This window comes from Nerophis lumbriciformis, linkage group LG04 (assembly GCF_033978685.3).
Source record: "Nerophis lumbriciformis linkage group LG04, RoL_Nlum_v2.1, whole genome shotgun sequence".
In the NCBI taxonomy this organism is placed as follows: Eukaryota; Metazoa; Chordata; class Actinopteri; order Syngnathiformes; family Syngnathidae; genus Nerophis; species Nerophis lumbriciformis.
This window is the reverse complement of record NC_084551.2, coordinates 68,512,501-68,527,409: the sequence shown is the minus strand read 5'-3', so window position 1 is coordinate 68,527,409 and position 14,909 is coordinate 68,512,501. Positions and strand designations below refer to the sequence as shown.

The window sequence follows — 14,909 nt, the reverse complement described above, 5'->3', positions numbered from 1 at the left end:
ATAATAAACTGTTTATATTACCGATATGTCCTGTCATTCATCTTTCTGTTCATGCAATAGAGTGAAAACAAGCATATTTTAGAAAGTTAGTCTTGTAAAATGTAAGTAATGTGATCTTTTTTCCTCATTTGAGAACCTAGTTAATATTATTATGAAATATTACCAGGAATATGGTAAGGCTGATACATACAAAGCAGGGACCCGGGGTCCAGTTGCGGCCCGCAGCTAAAGTTTTAGCCCATTTAAAAAATATTGCTCCAAAAAAATATATAAAAAAATGGAATAAAAGAGCAAACAGGTGAAATGTAACGAGAACAAGTTGCAATGTGGAATCAAATAACACAAAGCTCTTTTAAAAAAATATTATTTAATACAGTCATTGCTCAAAAAATAATAATACAAATAAATGTTATGAATTATTTACCTATTCCAGGTGTCCCCAAACTACGGCCCACGGAAGTCCCAAGTTAAAAAAAAAACATTTATATTTTTGTATTATTATTTAAAAAAATCTGTTCTTTCTAATCCATTTTCTATTGCTTGTTACTCTCGGGGTCTCCTAACCGCTCAGGCAAATCATATTGTCAAAAAATGCATTTTCCCATCGATACTATGACTTTCAGTCAATTAATGCGCAAGGAATATATGTATATATATATATGTATATATATATATATATATATATATATATATATATATATATATATATATATATATATATATATATATATATATATATATATCTCTTAATAAAGGTTATCCAAAAAATAGTGCTCGATACCGTAGTAGAGCGCAATATATGTATGTGTGGGGAAAAAATCACAAGACTATTTCATCTCTACAGGCCTGTTTCATCAATCTCCTGATGATTGAGGGTACCCCCCCTCATGAAACAGGCCTGTAGAGATGAAATAGTCTTGTGATTTTTTTCCCACACATACATATATATATATATATATATATATATATATATATATATATATATGCGTTAGGTCAGGAAAAAATACAGAGGCTATTTCACCCCTGCAAGCCTGTTTTGTAGGTTTCCCTGCTGTTCAGGTGATTTCCGCAGGCTTGTAGGGATGATATAGCCTCTGTGTTTTTTCCTGACCTAACGTATAGTCTGCTCTACCCCGGTATTGAACACTGTACATATCTGCGGGCTTGTAGGAATAATAATACCTGGGATTTATATAGCGCTTTTCTAAGTACCCAAAGTCGCTTTACATGTAGAACCCATCAATCATTCACACCTGGTGGTGGTAAGCTACTTTCATAGCCACAGCTGCCCTGGGGTAGACTGACGAAATCGTGGCTGCAATTTGCGCCAACGGCCCCTCCGACCACCACCTATCATTCATCATTCAATTCACCGGTGTGAGTGGCACCGGGGGCAAAGGGTGAAGTGTCCCGCCCAAGGACACAACGGCAGCGATTTTTGGATGGTAAGAGGCGGGGAGCGAACCTGCAACCCTCAGGTTCTGGCACGGTTGCTCTACCCACTACGCCATGAAATAGCCTCTCTGTGTGTATATATATATATATATATATATATATATATATATATATATATACATATATATATATATATATATATATATATATATATATATATATATATATATATATATATATATAAATATATATATATATATATATATATATATATATATATATATATATATATATATATACGTATCTGCGGGCTTGTAGGAATGAAATAGCCTCTCTGTGTGTATATATATATATATATATATATATATATATATATATATATATATATATATATATATATATATATATATATATATATATATATACGTACCTGCGGGCTTGTAGGAATGAAATAGCTTCTGTGTGTGTGTATATATATATATATATATATATATATATATATACAGCCCGATCCCCGGCCAAATTGTTTTAACCCAATGCGGCCCCAGAGTCAAAAAGTTTGGGGACCTCTGACCCATTCAAAGCCGCAAATATTTCCTATCTAATATTCCACTTTGAAATATGTTTGGGGAAATTATTGCATATTTGGTGTGTTTGTCATTTAAAAAAAACAAGTTTTCTAAGACACAAACGGCATAAAATGAACAACAACAACAACAACAAAAAACAACGGACAAATCTAAAGTTGCTCTAGAGATTTAAGCGTTGAAAGTTTAAAAAAATATATATATTTTTTTTACATTTTTATGAATGGAACCCTTTTAGATCCCTGAAAATGTAAGTGTTTTTTGTTTTTTTATATATAATTAATCAAAACCAATGTTGTTATGAATTATTGAGCTCATCTAAGATGGACTGATACAAAGTGGAAAAGTGTTCTGTGGTCTGACGAGTCCACATTTCAAATTGTTTTTGGAAACTGTGGACGTCGTGTCCTCTGGAACAAAGAAGAAAAGAACCATCCAGATTGTTCTCGGCACAAAGTGTAAAAGGCAGCATGTGTGATGGTATGGGGGTGTATTAGTGCCCAAGACATGGGTAACTTACACATCTGTGAAGGCACCATTAATGCTGAAAGGTACATACAGGTTTTGGAGCAACATATGTTGCCATCCAAGCAACGTTACCATGGACGCCCCTGCTTATTTCAGCAAGACAATGCCAAGCCACGTCTTACAACAGCGTGGCTTCATAGTAAAAGAGTGCGGGTACTAGACTGGCCTGCCTGTAGTCCAGACCTGTCTCCCATTGAAAATGTGTGGTGCATTATGAAGCCTAAAATAGCAGAAGGGAGACCCCCGGACTGTTGAACAACTTAAGCTGTACATCAAGCAAGAATGGGAAAGAATTCCACCTGAGAAGCTTCAAAAATGTGTCTCCTCAGTTCCCAAACCTTTACTGAGTGTTGTTAAAAGGACAGGCCATGCAACACAGTGGTGAAAATGCCCCTGTGACAACTTGTCATGATTATTTGCAAAAAAAAAACGAGTTTCTCAGTGTGAACATTGAATACTTTGTCTTTGCAGTCTATTCAATTTAATATAAGTTGAAAAGGATTAGGAAATAATTGTATTCTGTTTTTGTTTACGAATTACACAACGCGCCAAATTCACTGCTTTTGGGTTTTGTACAATATAATGTAAAAATGCACTCAATTGCAGGAAATGTAGTCTTGATTTTCAAAGTCGTTGCAGCACTTTGTGCTGATAGAAATGTTAATTTCCCCCTCAAAGGGTGCTCACATGTAAATAACCATATGGTCAAACAGAGCTGGCATTTTCATTTCCACTCTCTCAAGTGCTCTAAGTCATTATTCAGTTTAATCTCAATTCCCTGTGTCGTACACAAACAAATGTTTTCATTTAATTTCGGAAATAATAGCCTCTCTCCAATTATGGCCTGTTTCCATTCAACGTCCAGTACGCTTTGAGGTCGGCACTAAATATATTTGTTTATTTTCTGTCTGATAAGATAATTCTTCTCACTAAGCAGATTTTATGTTAGAGTGTTTTACTTGTTTTAAGTGTTTTGGTCCTAAATTATCTCAGTAAGATATTACAGCTTGTTGCTGAGATTTGATGACCTATATTGAGTAAAACATGCTTGAAACTATTTTTGTCCAAATGTCCAAAACACACCCAGCAATGGTGCACAGGAAGGCGGGGAAGAAGAGGGGAAAAAGGTGGCCAAAATGGTCAAAAGTCCCAATTTTGTCCAAAATACCTCCCCGGGTTCCAGTCCCACGAGTCCTGCCGACGGTCACACAAGTCCGGGGATGCAAAAAATGTCCAAAACGCACCCAGCAAAGTCCCACGGGAAGTGGGAGAGAAAAGTTGTCAAAAGTCCCCAAAAATGTTCAAAATACCTACCCAGGTTCCAGTCCCACAAGTCCCGCCGCCGGCCGCGCAAGTCCCGGGATGCCCAAAACGTCCATAACACACCCAGTCGAGTCCCACGGGGAGGGGGGGATAAAAGTTGGAAAAGTCGGCAAAAGTCCCAAAAATGTTCAAAATACCTACCCAGGTTGGAGTCCCACATGGAGTAGTACACGTCTTAAGACTTGAACACTCGGACCCGAGTGTGATTTTTCAAAATTTTACCGACTTTCCTCACTTTTCTCCCCGCCTTCCCGTGGGACTTTGCTGGGTGCGTTTTGGACATTTTGGGCATTCCGGCTGGCGGCAGGACTTGTGGGACTCAAACCTGGTTAGGTATATTGAACATTTTTTGGGCTTTTTTGCCGACTTTTCATACTTTTATCCCCCACCACCCCGTGGGACTCGGCTGGGTGTGTTATGAACATTTCGGGCATCCCGGGACTTGCGCAACCATACATAAGATTTTATGTTAGAGTGTTTTACTTGTTTTAAGTGTTTTGGTCCTAAATGATCTCAGTAAGCTATTACAGCTTGTTGCTGATATTTGATGACCTATATTGAGTAAAACACGCTTGAAACTATTTTTGTCCAAATGTCCAAAACACACCCAGCAATGGTGCACAGGAAGGCGGGAAAGAAGAGATGAAAAGGTGGCCAAAATGGTCAAAAGTCCCAATTTTGTCCAAAATACCTCCCCGGGTTCCAGTCCCACGAGTCCCGCCGCCGGCCGCACAAGTCCCGGGATGCAAATAATGTCCAAAACGCACCCAGCAAAGTCCCACGGGAAGTGGGGGAGAAAAGTCATCAAAAGTCCCCAAAAATGTTCAAAATACCTACCCAGGTTCCAGTCCCACAAGTCCCGCCGCCGGCCGCGCAAGTCCCGGGATGCCCAAAACGTCCATAACACACCCAGCCGAGTCCCATGGGGAGGAGGGGATAAAAGTTGGAAAAGTCGGCAAAAGTCCCAAAAATGTTCAAAATACCTACCCAGGTTCCAGTCCCACATGGAGTGGTACAAGTCTTAAGACTTGAACACTCGAACCCAGGTGTGATTTTTCAACATTTTACCGACTTTCCTCACTTTTCTCCCCGCCTAACCGTGGGACTCGGCTGGGTGTGTTATGAACATTTTGGGCATCACAGGACTTGCGCAACCATACATAAGATTTTATGTTAGAGTGTTTTACTTGTTTTAAGTGTTTTGGTCCTAAATGATCTCAGTAAGATATTACAGCTTGTTGCTGAGATTTGATGACCTATATTGAGTAAAACATGCTTGAAACTATTTTTGTCCAAATGTCCAAAACACCCAGCAATGGTGCACAGGAAGGCGGGGAAGAAGAGGGGAAAAAGGTGGCCAAAATGGTCAAAAGTCCCAATTTTGTCCAAAATACCTCCCCGGGTTCCAGTCCCACGAGTCCCGCCGCCGGCTGCACAAGTCCCGGGATGCAAATAATGTCCAAAACGCACCCAGCAAAGTCCCACGGGAAGTGGGGGAGAAAAGTCGTCAAAAGTCCCCAAAAATGTTCAAAATACCTACCCAGGTTCCAGTCCCGCAAGTCCCGCCGCCGGCCGCGCAAGTCCCGGGATGGCCAAAATGTTCATAACACACCCAGCCGAGTCCCACGGGGGGGGGGTAAAAGTTGGAAAAGTCGGCAAAAGTCCCAAAAATGTTCAAAATACCTGCCCAGGTTGGAGTCCCACATGGAGTGGTACAGGAAGGCGGGGAAGAAGAGAGGAAAATGCGGCCAAAATGGTCAAAAGTCCCAATTTTGTCCAATGACTTGTACCACATGGAGTGGTACAAGTCTTAAGACTTGAACACTCGAACTCGGGTGTGATTTTTGAACATTTTACCGACTTTCCTCACTTTTCTCCCCGCCTTCCCGTGGGACTTTGCTAAGTGCGTTTTGGACATTTTAGGCATTCCGGCCGATGGCAGGACTTATGGGACTCCAACCTGGGTAGGTATTTTGAACATTTTTGGGACTTTTTTGCCGACTTTTCATACTTTTATCCCCCACATCCCCGTGAGACTCGGCTGGGTGTGTTTTGAACAATTTGGGCATCCCGGGACTTGCGCGGCCGGCGGCGGGACTTGTGGGACTGGAACCTGGGTAGGTATTTTGAACATTTTTGGGGACTTTTGACGACTTTTCTCCCCCACTTCCCGTGGGACTTTGCTGGGTGCGTTTTGGACATTTTTTGCATCCCGGGACTTGTGCGGCCGGCGGCGGGACTCGTGGGACTGGAACCCGGGGAGGTATTTTGGACAAAATTGGGAACCATACGTAAGATTTTATAATAGAGTGTTTTACTTGTTTTGAGTGTTTTGGTCCTAAATGATCTCAGTAAGATATTACAGCTTGTTGCTGAGATGTGATGACCTATATTGAGTAAAACATGCTTGAAACTAGAATATCAAGTGTTGCAAAGCTGTGTCATCAACACTCACAAGTATAAAACTACTTTTTTAAAGTCATCATTTCTTATTTCAAGCATGAACAAAAAAATCATGACTTTGACACAATTGTGTCTCATAATTAAAACAGATGACAGCCAAATGGACTTTGCTGTTTTATTTTCAATGAAACAATAGAAAATAGGTACTCATATAGTAGTACAGTTGGCACAGTACAGTAAACTGACAGTTAATATTTAAACATTTAACATTTCTAACAATTTTGAACATAAATAGTTCATGCACATTCAGATAAATTCCTCAAACTACAATTAAAAATTTTTTGGCCGGGGGCCGGGCTGTATATATGCGCACTAATTGACTGAAAGAGCACGCACTTGGCGTGATGATGTCATGTTATCCATGAAAAAATGCATTTTTAGACAATATGATTTGCCTGAGCGGCTAGGAAAATTGTTGCCTTTCCATTAAGAACAATAAATTAGTTTTTAGTATAAGTTTGCTGGTTTCAAGAAATGTAATATCATTATGTCAAGATAATGGCACTAGCATTTACTTCATTTAAGAATATTTGTCAACATATTGAGCAAAAAGGTCTCTTTTTTTTCCGACCAAGTAAAGTGCACTTGTTATTTGTGAGAATGTACTTACCGTATTTTTCGGACTATAAGTCGCAGTTTTTTTCATAGTTTAGCCAGGGGTGCGACTTATACTCAGGAGCGACTTATGTGTGAAATGATTAACACATTAACGTAAAATATCAAATAATGTTATTTAGCTCATTCACTTAAGAGACTAGACCAGGGGTCGGCAACCCAAAATGTTGAAAGAGCCATATTGGACCAAAAATACAAAAACAAATCTGTCTGGAGCCGCAAAAAAATTAAAAGCCATATTACATACAGATAGTGTGTCATGAGATATAAATTGAATTAAGAGGACTTAAAGGAAACTAAATGAGCTCAAATATAGCTACAAATGAGGCATAATGATGCAATATGTACATATAGCTAGCCTAAATAGCATGTTAGCATCGATTAGCTTGCAGTCATGCCCGATTAGCACTCCACACAAGTCAATAACATCAACAAAACTCACCTTTCATGCACAACCTTAAACGTTTGTTGGACAAAATGAGACAGAAAAAGAAGTGGCATAAAACACGTCCTAGAATGTCGGAGAAAAGTTATACATGTAAACAAACGACGGTGAGTTCAAGGACCGCCAAAATTAGTAGGACAAAACGGCGCTCGCCAAATACTGGAATCAGTGAAGCATGTTTAATATAAACAGTGTGCTTTATAACAATTAGGGAGGTTTGTGTCATGTTTGTCCTCCTACAGAAACCATATTAAAATTAAAAATAAATTATTTCCCCCTCATCTTTTTCCATTTTTCATACATCTTTGGAAAAGCTCCAGGGAGCCACTAGGGCGGCGCTAAAGATTGTTGGTTGCCGACCCCTGGACTAGACGTATAAGATTTCATGGGATTTAGCGATTAGGAGTGACAGATTGTTTGGTAAACGCGGGGCCGGCCCGTGGCATAGGCCGTATAGGCAAATGCTAAGGGCGCCGTCCATCAGGGGGCGCCACGCCAGTGCCACAAATGTTGGAGAAAAAAACAAAAAAACAAACTTGGTACTATTATTTCTAAATACAAAAAATAATCCCACGTTAATTAAAATGCAAAGTAAAGCCTATTTAATAGAAATATTATTTGTTACAACATTACGACCCCCCCCCCCCCCCCCCCCCCCTTCCCCCGCACGGTGCACCCCCTCCCTTCCCGTATCATGACTCTTTTTGGACGTCACCACATCAAAAAATCAACACAAGATGTCAAAACGGCCAAATCAAATCAAATCAAATCAAATCAAATCAACTTTATTTATAAAGCACATTTAAAAAACTGTCAGGTGCCCAGGGAAGAAAAAAGAGAAAAGAAGAGGAGGAGAAACGAGAAAAGACAGAGGTAGCAGGTAGGTAACGTTAGCCTACATGAAATTATTTGTCTGTTACAGAATGTGATAGTAACCTGGCTTTTTAGCATTAAGCTAATGTTACATGATTCGGCAATTGCTAATCAATAAATAGCTAGTTCTGTTTTAACGTCGGGTTAATATTGTGGAGGGGGCTAAATTGTTATGGAAAATAATAATGTAACGTTAGGTAATTACAGTACTCCCACCTTACATTCCTCAGGGACATTTGTATTAGATCTTTTAAGCAGGTGTTTTTTGTTTACATTGTTATTGCCTTCTGGTTAGCTAATGTTTGCCCTGCAGGTAATAGTCACTTTTCCACCCCTTTATATATTAGGTATAGTTGTAAGTAAAAAAAAAAGGTCAAAGACAAAGCTATTCAGTTTCTTGTGAGTATATACACTTCACTGCCGATGTGGGGGGGCGCCACCTAAAATCTTGCCTAGGGCGCCAGATTGGTTAGGACCGGGCCTGGGTAAACGTATAGCATGTTCTATATGTTATAGTTATTTGAATGACTCTTACCATAATATGTTACGTTAACATACCAGTTGGTTATTTATGCCTCATATAACGTACACTTATTCAGCCTGTTGTTCACTATTCTTTATTTATTTTAAATTGCCTTTCAAATGTCTATTCTTGCTGTTGGCTTTTATCAAATACATTTCCCCCAAAAATGTGACTTATACTGCAGTGCGACTTATATATATATTTTTTCCTTCTTTATTATGCATTTTCGGCAGGTGCGGCTTATACTCCGAAAAATACGGTATTTGAAGTTATTTTTGGGTTCATTGAGGTTAGCTAATTTGACTTGTTTTGGAAAGTCTTGACAAGCCACATTTTCTTGTCCTATTGGCAGATAATTTTGCTTAACTCAAATAAAACACCCCTCATTTTTGTATTTTTTTTTCTTATTTTTGAACACTGACTTTTTGCAGTGTTGCAGTCTTTTAAATCGAAATATCTTCGATTTTTAGTTCACGCCCGGACACTCCATCACTTGTTTCACTCAATTTGCGTTCAAAGACGCGTCATTCCCGTGGCGGTTCTACGTCCCCCGCATTTAATTGTTCCATCTGCTGTAAATAAAAGTCAAGGTTACACACGTCCGGCATGTGTACGTGCAGCCTGTGTCCTGTTCTGCATCTTTAGTTTGGATTCCTTAGAGAAAAGCAATCTGACTCCATGTTATTTTTGCATTCCTCCACCTTATTAAAGCTTCCTTTTAGTGCACCGACAGATGTTTGTCTACACTTGTTGTCTTCTGGACCACCGGGGACACACTTTTCCCCGTTTCCTCCCGTCCAAAGCGAGACGGGAAGGCGAGTTGACAGATGCATGCTGATGTGACGACTTGATGCGGTTTTTTTTCCGCACGGTGGCATGACAGAAGCAAGCCCAGGCAGGGGGCGTATATTTATTTATATTCAGATACAAACACTGGTGTCGTGATGCTGAAAGCCTGTTTAAAACATAATGGCATCGGCGCCACTTTGTCGCGCACACACACACACACACACACGCCTGCTGGGCTGCTCAAAGTCACATAACATTACGCTAGGACTTAGTTTGAATTCTTTCCCATTCTTGCTTGATGTACAGCTTAAGTTGTTCAACAGTCCGGGGGTCTCCCTTCTGCTATTTTAGGCTTCATAATGCGCCACACATTTTCAATGGGAGACAGGTCTGGACTACAGGCAGGCCAGTCTAGTACCCGCACCCTTTTACTATGAAGCCACGCTGTTTTAACACATTGCTTGACCATGTCTTGCTGAAATAAGCAGGGGCGTCCATGATAACGTTGCTTGGATGGCAACATATGTTGCTCCAAAACCTGTATGTACCTTTCAGCATTAATGGTGCCTTCACAGATGTGTAAGTTACCCATGCCTTGGCCACTAATACACCCCCATACCATCACACATGCTGCCTTTTACACTTTGCGCCTTTAACAATCCGGGTGGTTCTTTTCTTCTTTGTTCCGGAGGACAAGACGTCCACAGTTTCCAAAAATAATTTGAAATGTGGACTCGTCAGACCACAGAACACTTTTCCACTTTGCATCAGTCCATCTTAGATGAGCTCGGGCCCAGCGAAGCCGGGGGCGTTTCTGGGTGTTGTTGATAAATGGCTTTCGCTTTGCATAGTAGAGCTTTAAATTGCACTTACAGATGTAGCCACAAACTGTAGTTACTGAAAGTGGTTTTCTGAAGTGTTCCTGGGCCCATGTGGTGATATCCCTTACACACTGATGTCCCTTTTTGATGCAGGGATCCAGGGTCACGGGCATTCAATGTTACGTGCAGTGATTTCTCCAGATTCTCTGAACCTTTTGATGATATTACAGACCGTAGATGGTGAAATCCCTAAATTCCTTGCAATAGCTGGTTGAGAAATGTTGTTCTTAAACTGTTCAACAATTTGCTCACACATTTGTTGACAAAGTGGTGACCCTCGCCCCATCCTTGTTTGTGAATGACTGAGCATTTCATGGAATCTACTTTTATACCCAATCATGGCACCCACCTGTTCCCAATTAGCCTGTTCACCTGTGGGATGTTCCAAATAAGTGTTTGATGTGCATTCCTCAACTTTATCAGTCTTTTTTTTTGCCACTTGTGCCAGCTTTTTTGAAACATGTTGCAGGCATCAAATTCCAAATGAGCTAATATTTGAAAAATAAAAAATAGAAAGTTTTCCAGTTTGAACGTTAAGTATCTTGTCTTTGAAGTCTATTCAATTGAATATAAGTTGAAAAGGATTTGCAAATCATTGTATTCTGTTTTTATTTACTATTTACACAACATGCCAACTTCACTGGCTTTGGGGTTTGTAAAATAATAATACCATAATTAAGATTGTTTAGTCGATCTAATGATAACAACCAAATATGTAAACATTTGAGTTGTTAAGATAAGGACTTGTTATAAAACGTGGGGAAAAAAACATCGTAGTAGTCATAAAATATCACTATTATAGTATTATGGCTACCCTGAAATAGGAAATAAACAGTAAAACTACAAAGTGGTATTGTTGTAATGACAATACTATAACCGAATAACAAAAATAAAAAGATGGATTGTATTTATTTTATTTGAAACAAAATACACTATATTTTGTAAAACTAAAGTAATATTCATACAAGATTTGAAAAAAAATACAGATTACATTTTTATTGAATGCAAAAATATGCAACTTTGTAAGAATAAAGTTGAAATATTAATATATAAATATAGTTTAAAAAAACAGTAATAAAATAAGAATATTATGACGGTAATACACATTTAAAGATGGAGTTGTTTTTTAAGCAAAAAGACCCTATATTTTGTAAGACTAAAATAATATCCATAAGTAAATATAATGGAAGCAAGCTGTAATGATATGTAAATAATATCCCACTATTTTCATATAGAAAATACAGATTTGTATATATATATATATATATATATATATATATATATATATATATATATATATATATATATATATATATATATATATATACACACATATATATATACACATATATATATATTAAACAAAAAATATAAATATATATATATATATACACATATATATATATATACACATATATATATATATATATATATATTAAAAAAAAAGTATATATATATATATATATATATATATATATACACGTTAGGTCAGAAAAAACACAGAGGCTATATCATCCCTACAAGCCTGTTTCACATGTTTCCCTGCTCGTCAGGGGATTTGTTTAAAGTGGACATGCTGGGGTGGTACATAATAAAAACGAAGCTCAGCATCGCCAACAAAGTGGACACTACGGCCAGCAGAGAGGCATTTATCACACTGAAAGACCACAAACCCAATTATGCAAACAGACCAACATGTCGGTTGACTAACCCAACCAAATTCAGAAATCGGCAAAATAAGCAAACGAATCCCGGACAGAATTAACAACAAAATCACCAACACTTCCCAGCTCAACCAATGGAAAAACACGCCAGCCGTAATAAACTGGTTCAAGAACATAAACGACAAGGAGCAACACAGATTCATTTGCTTAGACATATGGGAATTTTACCCCTCAATCAGCAGGGAACTACTGAACAAAGCACTGGATTTTGCCTCAAAATACGACAACATCACAATGGATGAAAGGAATATCATAAACCACACAAAGAACTCAATACTCAAGCACCAAAAGCAACCTTGGAAAAAGACCACTGCACCATGGGAAGTTATGACGGACTAAGGATCACAATTGAGGCAAACAAACATACTGCAAACGTCCTGGATGGAACTCTCAACCTGAACAATAACACATATCGCCCATTTACAAAGCCCGGCACCACATTACAATATGTACACCGCGGCAGCAACCACCCGTCTGTCACAAGCAGGAACATCCCAGGAGACTGTCCTCCCTGTCATCAGACAGGGAATCATTCAACCAAGCAACACCTCCATACCAGAAAGCACTCAACGAAAGTGGATACCAATTCACCCTCCAATATGACCCACCAGAAACTAAAACAAGAAAAAAACAGGAAACGGGACAACATACTCTGGTACAACCCCCCACCCCCCGTCAGCACGAACATCAGAAACAAATTCCTTGCACTCATTGACATACACTTCCCCAAATAACATGTACTCGGGAAGATATTCAACAAGAACACCTTGAAACTTAGCTTCAGCTGCATGATGAATATCAAACAAACCATTGACTCACAACAAAAGGATCCTGAGCACTCACAGACAAGCAACCGCTCTGTCCCCAGCCACCTCATTAAAAGATAATGGGGGATCTTTGGGATCTTTTAAGGACTTTTTGGATTTTTGGGATCATTTAAGGAGTTTTTGGATCTTTGGGATAATTTAATCATTTAAGGAATTTTCATGTTTGGGGATCATTTATGATGTTTTCTGATTTTTGGGATCATTTAGGATCTCTCTGATTTTGGGAACATTTAAGGAGTTTTCGGTTTTGAGCATCATTTAAGGAGTTTTCTGACCTCAGGATCATTTAAGGAGTTTTCGGATTTTTGGGATCATTTAAGGAGTTGTTGGATCGTTGGGATCATTTAAGGCATTTTCGGATTTTTGGGATCATTTAAAGATTTTTTTGGACTTGGGAATCTTTTAAGGAGTTTTCTGATTTGGGGATCATTTAAGGATTTTTGGAATTATTTAAGGAGTTTACGGACTTGGGGATTATTTATTAAAGATTTTGGGGGTTTGGGGCTTCATTTATGGTGTTTTCGGATTTTTGGGATAGTTTAGGGAGTGTTCGTATTTGGGATCATTTAAGTTGTTTTTGGTATACATATATATATACATATATATATATATATATATATATATATATATATATATATATATATATATATATATATATTATTACCTATTCTGTGTTATATGTGTTTTATGTTGCGCGAGTGCACTAAGAAAAAATCTTAGTTTGTGAACCCGTTCTCAAACAATGGCAATAAAAAACTATTCTGATCCTATATATATATATATATATATATATATATATATATATATATATACACGTTAGGTCAGAAAACCACAGAGGCTATATCATCCCTGTATGTGTGGGAAAAAAAATCACAAGACTATTTCATCTCTACAGGCCTGTTTCATGAGGGGGGGTTTCCCTCAATCATCAGGAGATTTGTATATTTATATATATATACATATATATACGTATATGTATGTATATATATATATATATATATATACATATACGTATATATATATATATATACGTATATGTATATATATATATATATATACATATATATGTATATATATATATACATATATATATATATATATATATATATATTTATATATATATATATATAAAAGAAATACACATACATATATACAATGGTGTATTTGGATTTTTTTCTTACATAATTATGTCTTTATTTTTATAGTGTATCTACTTTTTCTGTCAATGTAACCAGGTAATCCAATGCATCCCAGTTTGACGCAAATAATGTCATTTTAGTTTAATTACACCATTATTTTATCTTTACAGATTAAACATATCTGTTCAAATCTGAGGGCTGTTAAAATAACCTGTCAACCACGAGGTCATTGTGTTGGTACTTTGGTTTGCAATAAGAAAAATAACGTCTGTGTTGATGTCCAGGCATCCCTGGATTACCTATTTTAGTGCTTCTAACTTTGTTGAACCGTCTCTGCACACCTCGTGTTGACTCGCGTGACGCGCTTCCGCCAACTTCCATGCGTTTAAAACCATCAGACGATGTTTATTTCAAGAGTTGGGTGTTTAAAAGGAGTTTTAATCAAACAATCACTTCCTGGCACGACTTCAAACTGACACTCATTTCAAAGATGCTCGCGCCGAGACACATGGACAGTTTTTTTTTTTTTTGCCATGAAGGAGAAACGTGCCTGAAAATTCTCCTCGCGCTTCTTTCTTTGTAGAATGGCCAGGAGCAGATTAATGTCAACTCACATCCTAATAACTAGGGAGGAGATGATGCGTTTGGTGAGACGCTAACAGGAAGTGACAGCATACTTAATGTGGGGGTGCTGTTCTACCACACTATTTAATCTATAGACTCTCACTTTTACTACACAAATCTCCCGTTATGCAAAATTTACTTTTTTTGACCGTGTTCTGACAAAAATGTCACAG

General features: G+C 37.9%; 1 protein-coding gene across 1 annotated transcript in view; it reads right to left on the bottom strand.

Moving 5' to 3' along the window:
* Nucleotides 1–14,909, bottom strand: part of grik3 (glutamate ionotropic receptor kainate type subunit 3) — a 319,970-nt gene that overhangs the window by 119,954 nt on the left and 185,107 nt on the right. The gene's annotated exons all lie outside the window — the stretch shown is intronic.